Source organism: Hylobates moloch, unplaced genomic scaffold, assembly GCF_009828535.3.
Source record: "Hylobates moloch isolate HMO894 unplaced genomic scaffold, HMol_V3 SCAFFOLD_6, whole genome shotgun sequence".
NCBI classification, from domain to species: domain Eukaryota; kingdom Metazoa; phylum Chordata; class Mammalia; order Primates; family Hylobatidae; genus Hylobates; species Hylobates moloch.
In genome coordinates this window covers 105902215-105914255 of record NW_026652281.1, presented here as the reverse complement: position 1 = coordinate 105914255, position 12041 = coordinate 105902215, and positions in this window count along the sequence as shown.

The following is a 12041-nucleotide window of genomic DNA, read 5'->3' as shown; positions in this document are numbered from 1 at the left end:
ACCAGGGTAACTTCGTATGATTTCCCTTCAAAAAGTTCATTTTACTCTCCAAATTTTTAGGCAACATTGTTTCTTTTTAAAGAACATGAGATTTCACATTGCATCCCAGTTATTTATTACCTGAGTTTTGGTCTTAACAAATAGGATTTTGTTATTCTCTGTCATCAACGGAGCAAGCACATGTGGTTTTGATTGACAAAATTGTGATAAAATTCACTGTATCCTTAAAAAAAAGTGATTGAAAAAATTTCAGACTGCCACAGAGAATGTAGGGGGGAAACGAGGGGATTGAATTTCAACAAAAGACATGCCAGATTTTTTTTCTTGCTCTTAATATTCAACATTCTCCCACTACTCAGTATCTAATTAGATACTGGAACAATGCAGGGATCATGTGTTTCTCTTTAAGCTTTTGGCACAGTCCATCACACTCTAGTTAGCACTGGATACACTGAGGTGCCCCTCCAGAAACCAGTACTGGGTGACATCATGTGCTATGTCACAGACAATGGAACATAAATTAAGTGCGCATGCTCTCATTCAAAAACACTTGCAGTCATTTCAGTTTTCCCTCTTTTCATTTACTTCAAATCCACATTCATTTTGACGCTTGAAAACCCTCCCTTGTCTCCCAACTTTTTTTCAGAAACAGGTATCCCTTGCTACCCAGAGTATTTTCTGCTTCTCAGAAAAATCACAATTCAATTTATTTTAAAAATTCATATGGGCCATCTAATAGTTATTGTTTGAGCTCTGTGGAAATGATTGGCTTGACTTATGACTAACAACAAAACACAGTGTATTTATTGCAAACACCATGGCCAGCCACCATATAACATATATAGGTCCTTACATACAGATAGTCAAAGAGCGAGAATGGGTATCAAAGCTGTCTGCTAAGTGATTGTTTCCTTCACAGACTGACAATATGAGTATCTGAGAACCAACATCCCATCTTCGTGCTATACCCTTTCTAATAGAAAACTAGAGAAGGAAATTATGTAACTCATCAATTGCTAGAGAAATGGTGAGGACACCAAAAAAATACACAGACATAGTCAGACCTTTTTAAATCTGGAAATATGTGTTGTTTGTGAAGAAGCATAAATATCCTAAAACTCTCTTCCATATGTCTGCTTTCCTCCCATTGGGCTACATTCCCAAGAGGCTCTAGTAGTTCCAAATTTGGCTTCTATGCTTGTATCTAAAATATGAAAAATTAATGCTGAGCAGGCTTTATAAATGGTTTTCATCACAGTAATATTAAAATATTGCATATAATTGTGTTTTAATTAAAATGATGGCTTAAAAATTTAATACATATTTGTACATATTTATGGGATGCTTGTGTGATATTTCAATACATGCATAAAATATGTATGATGATCAAATGAGAGTATTTAAGATATTCATCGTCGTGAACATTTACCATTTCTGTGTGGTGTAAATATTTCAGATCTCCTCTTGAAGATCTATTCTAAATATACATTGTTAATTTTAAGATATATATTAACTGAAGTGACTCCACTGGGCTATCAAACACTAGACTTATTTCTTCTATGTAATCTTATGTTTGTACCCATTAAACAACCTGTTTCTCTCCCAGCCCCACCCCACACACACCCTTCCCAGCCCCTGCTATCATTCTACTCTCTACCTTCATGAGATCAATTTTAGCTCCGACATGAACGAGAACATGTATTATTTTTCTGTGCCTCACTTATTTTACATACCATAATGACTTCCAATTATAGCCATGTTGCTGCAAATGACAGGATTTCACACTTTTTATGGCCGAATAGTATTCCATTGTGCAGATATACCACATTTTCTTTATCTACTCATCTGCTGATAGACATTTAGGTTGATTTCATATCTTGGCTATTGTGAATAGTCCTGCAATAGACACGCGGTGCAAGTATCCCTTTGGTTCACTAATTTTCTTTCCTTTGGATAAATATCCAGTAGTAGGATTGCCGAAATGTGTGGCAGCTCTATTTTTAGAGCTATTTTATTTTCCATAATAATTTACATTCCCACCAACAGTATATAAGAGTTCCCTCTTCTCCACATCCTTGCCAGTTTTTGTCTTTCTAATAATAGCTATCCTAATTGGAGTGAGAGGATTATCTCACTGTGGTTTTGACTTGCATTTCCCTGATGATTAGTGATGTTATTTTTCTATATGCTTGGCTATTTGTATGTCTTCTTTTGAGATATGTCTATTTAGATCCTTTGCCCACTTTTTAATGAGATTACTTGGGATTTTGCTTTTGAGTTCATTGTATATTCTAAATATTAGTCCCTTGTCAGATGAATATTTTTGCAAATATTTTCTTCCATTCAACAGGTTATTTCTTCATTCTATTGATTATTTCCTTTGCTGTGCAAAAGCTTTTTAGTGTAATATAGTCCCATTTGTCTATTTAAGTTTTTATTGCCTTATGCATTTGGGATCTTAGCCATAAAATCTTTGCCTAGACCAATGCCCTAGAGCATTTCCCCTATGTTTTCCTCTAGTAGCTTTATAGTTTTGAGTCTTACATTTAAGTCTTTAATTCATTTTGAGTTAATTTTTGTCTATGGTGAGAAACAGGGATCTAGTTCATTCTTGTGTATATTGATTTCCAGTTTTCTCAGCATCATTTATTGAAGGGCGTGTCCTTTCCCAAATGTATGTTCTTGGCACCTTTGTCAAAACTCACTTGGCTATAAATTCAATCGGATTTGTTTCTGGGTTCCCTGTACTGTTCCGTTGGCCTTTGTGTCTGTCTGTTTTGGTTGCTATAGCTTTGTAGTCTATTCTGTAGTCAGGTAGTGTGACACCTCTAGCTTTGTTCTTTTTGTTCAGTATTGCTTTGGCTGTTTGGGCTCTTTTGGGCTCTTGCGATTCCATATTAATTCTATAATTGTCTTTTCTATTTCTGCGAAGAATGTCATTGATATTTTGCTAAGGATTGCATTTAATCAGTAGATTGCTTTGTTGTATGGTCATTTTGATAATGTTAAGTTTTCTGATCCATGAATATGGGATGTTTTTTCATTTGTCTATGTTCTCTTCCGTTTCTTTCATCAGTGTTTTGTAGTTTTCCTTGTAATGGTCTTTCACCTTCATGGTGACATTTATTCTTAGGTATTTTATTTTTTTGTAGCTATTGTAAATGGAATTGCCTTCTGGATTTTTTGGCTGTTCATTATCGGTTACATTTTTTGGCTGTTCATTATTGGTACAAATGCTACCAACTTTCATACTTCAATGTCGTATCCTGCAACTTTACTGGATGTATTAGTTCTAACAATATTTTGGTGGTGTCTAGCTCTTTCTATATGTAGGATCATATCATCTGTAAAGAGGGACAATTTGACCTCTTCATTTTCAATTTGCATGTTTTCTTTCTTTTGCCTGATTATTCCGGCTAGAACTTCTAGTACTATGTGGAATAGAAGTGGTGAAAGTAGGCAACCTTGTCTTTTTCCTCTATGAACTCATAGAGGAAAGGGTTTCAGCTTTTACCCATTCAGAATGTTAGCCATGGGTTTGTCATTTATGGCCTTTATTATATTGAGGTATATTTCTTCCATGCCTAACTTGTTAACAGTTTTTACCATGAAGGGATGTTAAATTTTATCAAATGCTTTTTCCATATATGTTGAGATCATCTTGTGGTTTTTGTCCTTCATTCTGTTGATGTCATGTATCACATTTATTGATTTACATATATTGAACTATCCTTGCATCCCTGGGATGAATCCCACTTGACCATGGTATATTATCTTTTTAGTATGTTGTTGGATTCAGTTTGCCAGCATTTTGTTGAGGACTTTTGCATCTATATTCATAAGGGATATTGGCCTCTAGTTTTTAGTTGTTGTGGTTGTGTCCCTGTCTGGTTTTGTTATCAGTGTAATGCTGGCCTTGCAGAACAAGTTAGGAAGAATTCCCTCTTTTTAAATTTTTTGGACCAGTTTGAGAAGAATTGGTGTTAGTTCTTGATAACTTTGGTAGAACTAGACAGTAAAGCCATCTGGTCCTCAGCTTTCATTTATTGGGATGTTTTTTTAAATTACTAATTTAATCTCATTATTCATTATTGCTCTGATTAGGTTTTCTATTTCTTTGTGGTTCAATCTTGTTAGATTTTATGTGTCCAGGAATTTATTTCTTCTAGGTTTTCCAGTTTGTTAGCATATTGTAACTTGTAATAGTGTCTGATGATCTTTTGCATTTCTGAGGTATCAGTTGTAATGTCTCTTTTTTCATTTCACTTCTGATTTGGGTCTTCTCTCTTTTTCCTGGTTAATCTAGCTAGTAATTTATAATTTTATTTTTTAAGAAAACCAACTGTTCATTTTGTTATAATAATTCTTTTTAAGTTTCTAAGAAAATATCAGGCCTGCTCGGATTTTTATAATTTCTTTCCTTCTAATTTTGGGTTTGGTTTATTCTTGCTTTTCTAGTTTCTCAAGGTACATGATTAGGTTGTTTATTTGAAATCTTCCTACTTTTTTGATACAGGCGTTTATTGCTATGAGCATTCTTCTTAGTATTTTTTTTCTTTATCTCACAGGTTTGGCTATTTTGTGTTTCCATTTTTAATTGTTTCAAGGCATTTTTATTTCCTTCTTAATTTCTTCATTGATCCAATGGTCACATTCAGGAGCATACTGTTTACTATCCATATATTTTTACAGTTTCCCAAGTTCCTCTTGTTATATTTATAGTTTTCTTCCATTGTGGTCTGAGAACATATTTGATATGACTTTTTTTTATTTTTTGACTTGTTTAGTGGTCTAACATACATTCTATCCTGGAGAATGTTCCATGTGCTGATTAGAATATGTATTCTGCAGTTGTTGGATTAAACGTTCTGTAAATGTCTCTTAGATCTATTTGGTCTACACTGCAGTTTAAGTCTGATGTTTGTTGATTTTCTGTCTAGAATATCTATCCAGTGCTCAAAGTGGGGTGCAGTAACCAACTACTAATGTAGGAAAGTTAATCTGTTTCTGTAGATCGAATGATATTTGCTTTATGTATCTGTAGCTCCAGTGCAGGATGCATATTTATTTACAGTTATTATATCTTCTTGCTGAATTGATCCCTTCATTTTAATGACTTTGCCTTTCTTTACTGGTTTTGATGTAAAGTCTGCTTTATCTGATATAAGTATAGCTACTCCTGCTCACTTTCGGTTTCTGTTTGTGTAGTACATCTTTTTCCATCCCTTTAACATTCAGTCTTATGTGTCTTTAGAGGTGAAGAAAGTTTCTTGTAGGCAACATATAAAGAGATCATGGTTTTTAACCCATTTAGCCAATCTGTATCTTTTAAGTGGGGAATTTAATCCATTTACATTCAAGACCATTACTGGTAGGTGAGAACTTATTTCTGTCATTTTGTTATTTTTTTAATTGTTTTTTATATCCTTTCTCTTCTCATTTTGGTTTAGTTGGTTTTCTGCAGCATTAACATTTGAGTCCTTTCTGTCATTTGAGTGTCTGCTCTACCAGTGAGTTTATAATTTTTTTTGAGACAGAGTCTCACTCTGTTACCCAGGCTGGAGTGCAGTGGTGCAATCTCAGCTCACTGCAACCTCTGCCTCCCAGGTTAAAGTGATTCTTGTACCTCAGCCACCCAACTAGCTGGGATTACAGGTGTTTGCCACCATGCCTGGCTAATTTTTGTACTCTTAGTAGAGACAAGATTTTGCATGTCGGCCATTCTGATGTCAAACTCCTGGCCTCAAGTGATCCTTTTGCCTCAGCCTCCCAAAGTTCTGGGATTATAGGTGTGAGCCACCACACCCAACAAGTTTTATACTTTCATGTGTTTTCATGATGGTAGGTGTTGTCCTTTCACTTACAGATGTAGGACTCCCTTAAGCATTGCTGGTAGGGCTGGTCTGGTGGTGATGAATTTTCTCAGTTTTTGCTTATTTGAAAATGATTTTATTTCTCCATCATTTCTGAAGGATAGCTTTTCTAGGTACAGTATTCTTCATTGACAGAGTTTGTTTTCTGTTTTTTTGGTTTTTTCCTTTCAGCACTTTTACTATATCATCCCATTCTCTCCTAGGCTGTAAGGTTTCTACTGAGAAACCCACTGTCTGATGAGGGCTCTCTTACATGTGACTTGATGCTTTACTCTTAACATTTATAGAATTTTCTCTTTGTCTTGAGTTTTGACAGTTTGACTATAGTGTACCTTGGGGAAGACTTTTTTGGGTGGAATCTATTTAGGGATCTTTGAGCATCCTGTATCTGGATGTCTATATTTCTTGCAAGACTTGAGAAATTTTCAGCTAGTATTTCATTAAATCCGTTTTCTATGCTTTCACCTATCTCTTCTCCTTTTGGAACACTCAAAATTCAAACAGTTGGTTGATTTATGGCATCCCATGTCATATAGGCTTTTGTTTGACTGGGTTATTTCAAAAGACCTGTCTTCAAGTCTGTACATTCTTTCTTCTGCTTGGTGTAGTCTACTGTTGAAGCCTGACTGTATTTTTGTTTAGTTCATTGAATTCTTCAGCTTTAGGATTTCTGTTTGATTTTTTATGATATCTATCTCTTTGTTGCACTTTTCATTCAGATCATGATTTTTTTCTGACTTCTTTGTATTGCTTATCTGTGTTATATCTCATTGAGTTTGCTTAAATCATTATTTTGAATTATTCAGGCATTTCATAGAATTTTCTCTGGAATCTGTTGGTGGAGAAGTGTTTTTTTTTCCTTTGGAGATGTCATGTTTCCTTGCTTCTTCACATTTCTTCTGTCTTTACATTGATACATGTACATCTAGTGTAATAGTTGCTTCTTCCAGTATTTTGGATTGGCTCACATAGGAAAAGACTTTTTTCCTATCAATTTATCAACAGTGTTGGCTAGGTAGGGAACTCTCACTTTGATTCTGGGTGCGTGTAGTAGTGTAGTATCCATATGATTTCTCCTGCTGTAATCAGCAGCACTGATATCTCTGAGTTTTTCAGTTGCTTAGGTTGTAGCTGTTAGTGGAAGCTGTGGTGAGGCTTTGCTGAGAATGGAGATGCCAGGTAGGACAGTTTTCAGGCCCCAGTGGTGGCAGTGGTGGGCTGACCATACCCATCCTTGGACCCCAGGTGGCATACACAGGCATTAATATCAGCAGGTCTAGGTGGGCTGATTCTTGGGCCTCCAAGTGGCTTGCTTGGGTGCTGACAGTAGCAGTGGTGGGTCAAGGCAGGTGGGTGTGTCCTTGGGCCCTTGAGCAGTGTGTGGCATGGGTAATGGCAGTAGTGTTGTCAAGCCAACCCTCAGGCTTCCAGGGGCACATGTGGGCAGTAGCAGTGGCATGGGCAGGCTGGGTAGGGCAGTCCCCAGACTCCCAAGTGGTGTGGGTGGGTGGGTGGATGCTGGGAGTGATGGTAGTGGCAGGCTAGGTGGGCCCATCCGCAGGCCCCTGGGAGGAATATGCAGGCACCAATGGTGGCAGGTTGATCCCCAGACCCCTGGATGGTACATTTGGGCACCAGAAGCAAGCAGACTGGGCCTGTTGTCAGACATGTGATGATGACACATGCATACACCAGAAGTAGCAGGCAGGTCAAGTCAATCCCAAGGTTCCTAAATGGCTCACTTGGTCACTGACAAGGGTGGTACCAATAAGGGAAGACCTATCCTCAGCCCCACCCCCGTCCCGCCCCAATGGTGCACATTAGCACAGGCTGTGGTGGGCAAGATAGGGCAATCCTCAGGCCCCTGGACAGTATTCTTAGAGGCTGGTGGCAGGCAGGCTGGATCTTCATTAGGCTCCCCAATGGTGAGACCACATACCAGAAGTGGAAAGCAAGGCAGGTCAATACCCATGTCCCCAGATGGCATCCTCAGGTACCAGTGGCAGGCAGGTTAGGCCTGCTATCCATGCCCCGATGCGGTGTGTGTATGCCAGAAGCAGCATGTATATGCCAGAAGCAGCAGGCGAGATGGCCCAATCTCCACGCCTGTGACTAGCATGCTCAGGCACTGGCAGCAGGTGGGCTGGGCCTGCTGATAGTGGATGCTTGGATCGGGAGCAGCAGCCAGGGTGAGTCAATTCCAAGGCCCCCAGCTGGCATGCTCAGATACCAGTAATAGTGTGCAGTGTGGGCCTCTTCTCAGCCTTGGGACAGTATTCATCAGACCAGTCTCCAGGCCCACTGAAGGCATGTGCAGGTGTGCAGTTGCCCTGCGGCTGGGGGTGGGATGGGTTCTGTCAGTAGAGCAGCCCCAGGCAGATAGCTGCCTTTGGCCACCTTTATCCCAGGGGCCATCTCCCCTATGAGCTTCACTGCCTGTTTTCTCGGCTGTAAGGCACTGTATGGGCCAGAATGCTGGGGACCCAGCCACACCATGGGGTCTACCTGGTATCATGATGCTGTAGCACTCTGGGTAGATACAGTGGGGATGTCAGCAGGGATTCAGAGATATGGAGATACAGGGGCTGCTGGGCCACAGAATAGGATGTGGTCTGGTGTGGGCTGGACTCTCAAAAGGCACCATGCTATAGCTGCTTTGGTCTCAGGGTGGGTGTGGGACTTGGAACAAACTCTCCCTATGGAATGACGCTCTCACATGGACATCAGGCAGCTCCCTATACTAGCCTCGGGATCCTCAAGGGCCGAGGGGCTCTCCCATAGCTAGGATTGCAGAAGTCTGCAGTAAGAATATGGACAGCTGACGATCTCTCACACTCAGCCCTTGCCTGTACTGCAGAGCTTCTCCTGGCTCCTAGTCTATCCCAGCCAGACTGGCTACCTCACTTCCTTCTGTGCCTCATTTCTTCACTGTCACTTCCCTGCTAAATTCCAGTGTTCTCTCTCAGATGTTCTAATTGATGTGTGATGATCTACTCGCTGTTTTGGTCCTTTTTTGTGGAGGAGGCAAATGCTAGGTGGCTCTACTCAGCCATCTTGAAGCCCCTTTTCATTAAGTTGTTTTTAAATTAATTTACCAACAATTGAAATTTCTTAGGTAATTTCTGATTTAAGATATACTTTGATGAGCCACTTATCAGATGATCTTCACCTACTGGTATTAGGGAATAAGAACTTTATTTATACCCCTTAACAACACAAAACATCTATTTAGTAATATTGCCCTACAGCTACAAATATTGTACTATTAATAAAAATTCTTGACATAATATATTAAACATTTTATTTTTGATGACCTCTTACAAAATATCCTTTTCAGAGTTGGAAACAACAATAAAGTACAGAATCTTTCACTGGGTCATCACCTATATGCAAAATATCATGAAATATTATGGTCCTGCAATGCACATGCATTCTGGTATCAGACATTTTTGCTTACCAACACCAGAAGGTAAGCCATATCATTTATTTGATTTACTGAAAGATCCTAGTAAAGTGACTATCACCCCGTATGGTTCCCACAAGCCACACTGAATTGTTCAACTGACCTACCACTAACTAATCAGTTTTTCATTTCTTACTTGCTTTTCAGTAGTTCTTTTCAATTTTCTCTTTTTCTGTATCTTTATTTTGTGCTATTTCATACTATCTCCAAAACAGAAATGTGGGCTTTGAGCATTTAAGAAAAACAATTTCAAAACTGTATGAAGTGAATTCAACTCAAAGGATGGGATGGGCATAGTTTTGGTGAAAATATGAATAATTTCGATCATGTCTATCTCAAGACTATTTCCAAGTCAAGTATTTAGCCAGGGCCTGTTTCAAAGCAAAAACACAATAAAAAATGATCTCTGCTCATCTTCATCTCTCTGGTCGAAGGAGCAATAACAGCTATATCCAATTTTTATAGGAGTCAAAGAGATGCATGTAATGATTCTTCTATATATATAAATTAAAAAGGGAATTCATTATGTTATAAACAATTAAAAATGTATATAATGCAGCTTTCTTCAATCCAGAGTTCTGTTCTGTGAGTGGAACTACCAACTGATTATTTTAAAGTTTGCCTTTATGTTGAAGTTTCTCAACTGCTTTTAATTATTTTCATTTTTCTTGCCTGAATCTTTTCTATGTCCATTACACTTTTACTCAATTATAGCAAACAAAGTAACACAGGATGGCTATTCTGGCAGCAGATACATTATGGTCTTAAAATAGTATATTGTTATATGCTAAAAGGCATAATAAGTCTTATATACAAGTCTGCACAAAATCTCAAGTTGTTTTCTACCTCAATTCTCAGCTGCAGGAATAGGTGTAGTTTTTTCTGGCTGGCTCCTATAGTAACTGGCAAGAGTCAAGAAGGAAAAAGTTTCCTTTCCTTACTCATTAACCCAGAGAATGCTGCCAACTACTGTTTTGTTTAAGCTATTATTTTGGTCAGCTTTGAAAATTAAAAAAATATATAGAGTAATAAATGCTTTGGGAAAAAGCATGGTCACCACTTATAGGGAATATATAGAATATATTGCGAAACTCCACCTCAAAATATGCTGATGAAAATTAAAATGAGTACACAAGTCATGATTCAAAAGATAGGAAATAGTGAAAATATATTCTAAAAAGCTCCAAAAGTAATCAAAGTAATATAGATTAAGCTATCAATCATAATAATACATATAAATAAGTTAAACACTCAGACAAAAATTCCTAGATTACATTTAAAGAAAAAATACAATTTACCTAAGCACTTACAAAGTGACACAGAAAGTTGAAAAGTAGAAGGATAGAAAAAGATATGGCAGACCAACATAGACCAAAAGAGAGTAATAGTTCCTATGTCAGTAAAAGCAAAAAACAAGGCCAAAAGTATTCAATGAATAAAGAAAGTATTATGTTCACAAAAGGTACAATATATATAATGCTATAATAGTCATTAACATTTATACATGGAAAAACATTGCCCTGAAATAGAAAAATAAATTTAAAAGAAGGAAAAATTAACAAACATAAGAAACACCAGGGTATAAATTTGACACATTATTCAAAATGTAAATAATAATACCTTCACACAAATCAAACATTTTAATAACCATGGAATTTAACATTATTAACATTTTAAACCATGGAATTTAATATTATTTTGCCATATTACCTATTAAGAAATACTGACTAAATTCCAAACAGTAAAAATTACAGAGGAAGTATTTTTCATTTTCTGTCCACAGTATAATGAACATTTAAGCATAAGCAAAACCAAATAGAACAAAACAAAAGCCTTCAGCAATTTGAACACTTTAGACCTCCTAATAGAAATTCTCAGATTATTTAGGAACTAATCACAATGATCATACCACCGCAGCAATGCTTAAGATATACCTAAAGCTATGCCCAGAGGCAAATTCATAGCCTAAATTGTTAGCTTATTAGACATTAAGGACTCAAAAGAAATGGCCTAAAATATTCAAATCCAAAAATTATGTAAGTGTGTGCATGTATTTAATGCATATGGTATAATTTTAAAGAACTCCATGTGCTAGCCCATCACAATCAACCTCTATACTCACAGGGGAAATATTAATACTTGGTGGTCAGCTGCTATCTACTATCTGTGGATGGAGAAAGGAAGACCTGCCAATAATGCACCACTGATATGCTTGGAGAATAACAAGAAAAAAATGAAAACAAAAAAATACCACTGAAACCAACATGAGCCTATACTAGCTATAAATACTAACCAACCTGCATCAGAAGTTACCAAACACTGGTCTATACAAATAGTATCAAAGTATTGGGTACCCATTGTATAAAGTAACATTTGCACATCTTTCCCTGGAACCTTCAAATTAGAATCTCCGTGGGTAGTATATAAAGGTCTGTACCATAGTTACTTTTGGCAACCCACTAGACGCAGATCTTAACTTGTTAGTATCAGGCAATAAGGAAAATGTACCTCATGTTAATGCAGGAAACAATAAAGAACATTTAACTTCAAGTCTCACTGAGATGAAAGAGGCTATTTCATCACTGAAGAAAGAGTAGAATAGAAAAATGGAAAAAGGAGGAGGAGGACGAGCCGCCATCATCTAAGAACAAAAATGAATTCTTTGAAGTAAAAATAAGGATGGGGGTGTTTAATAATGGCAGTGA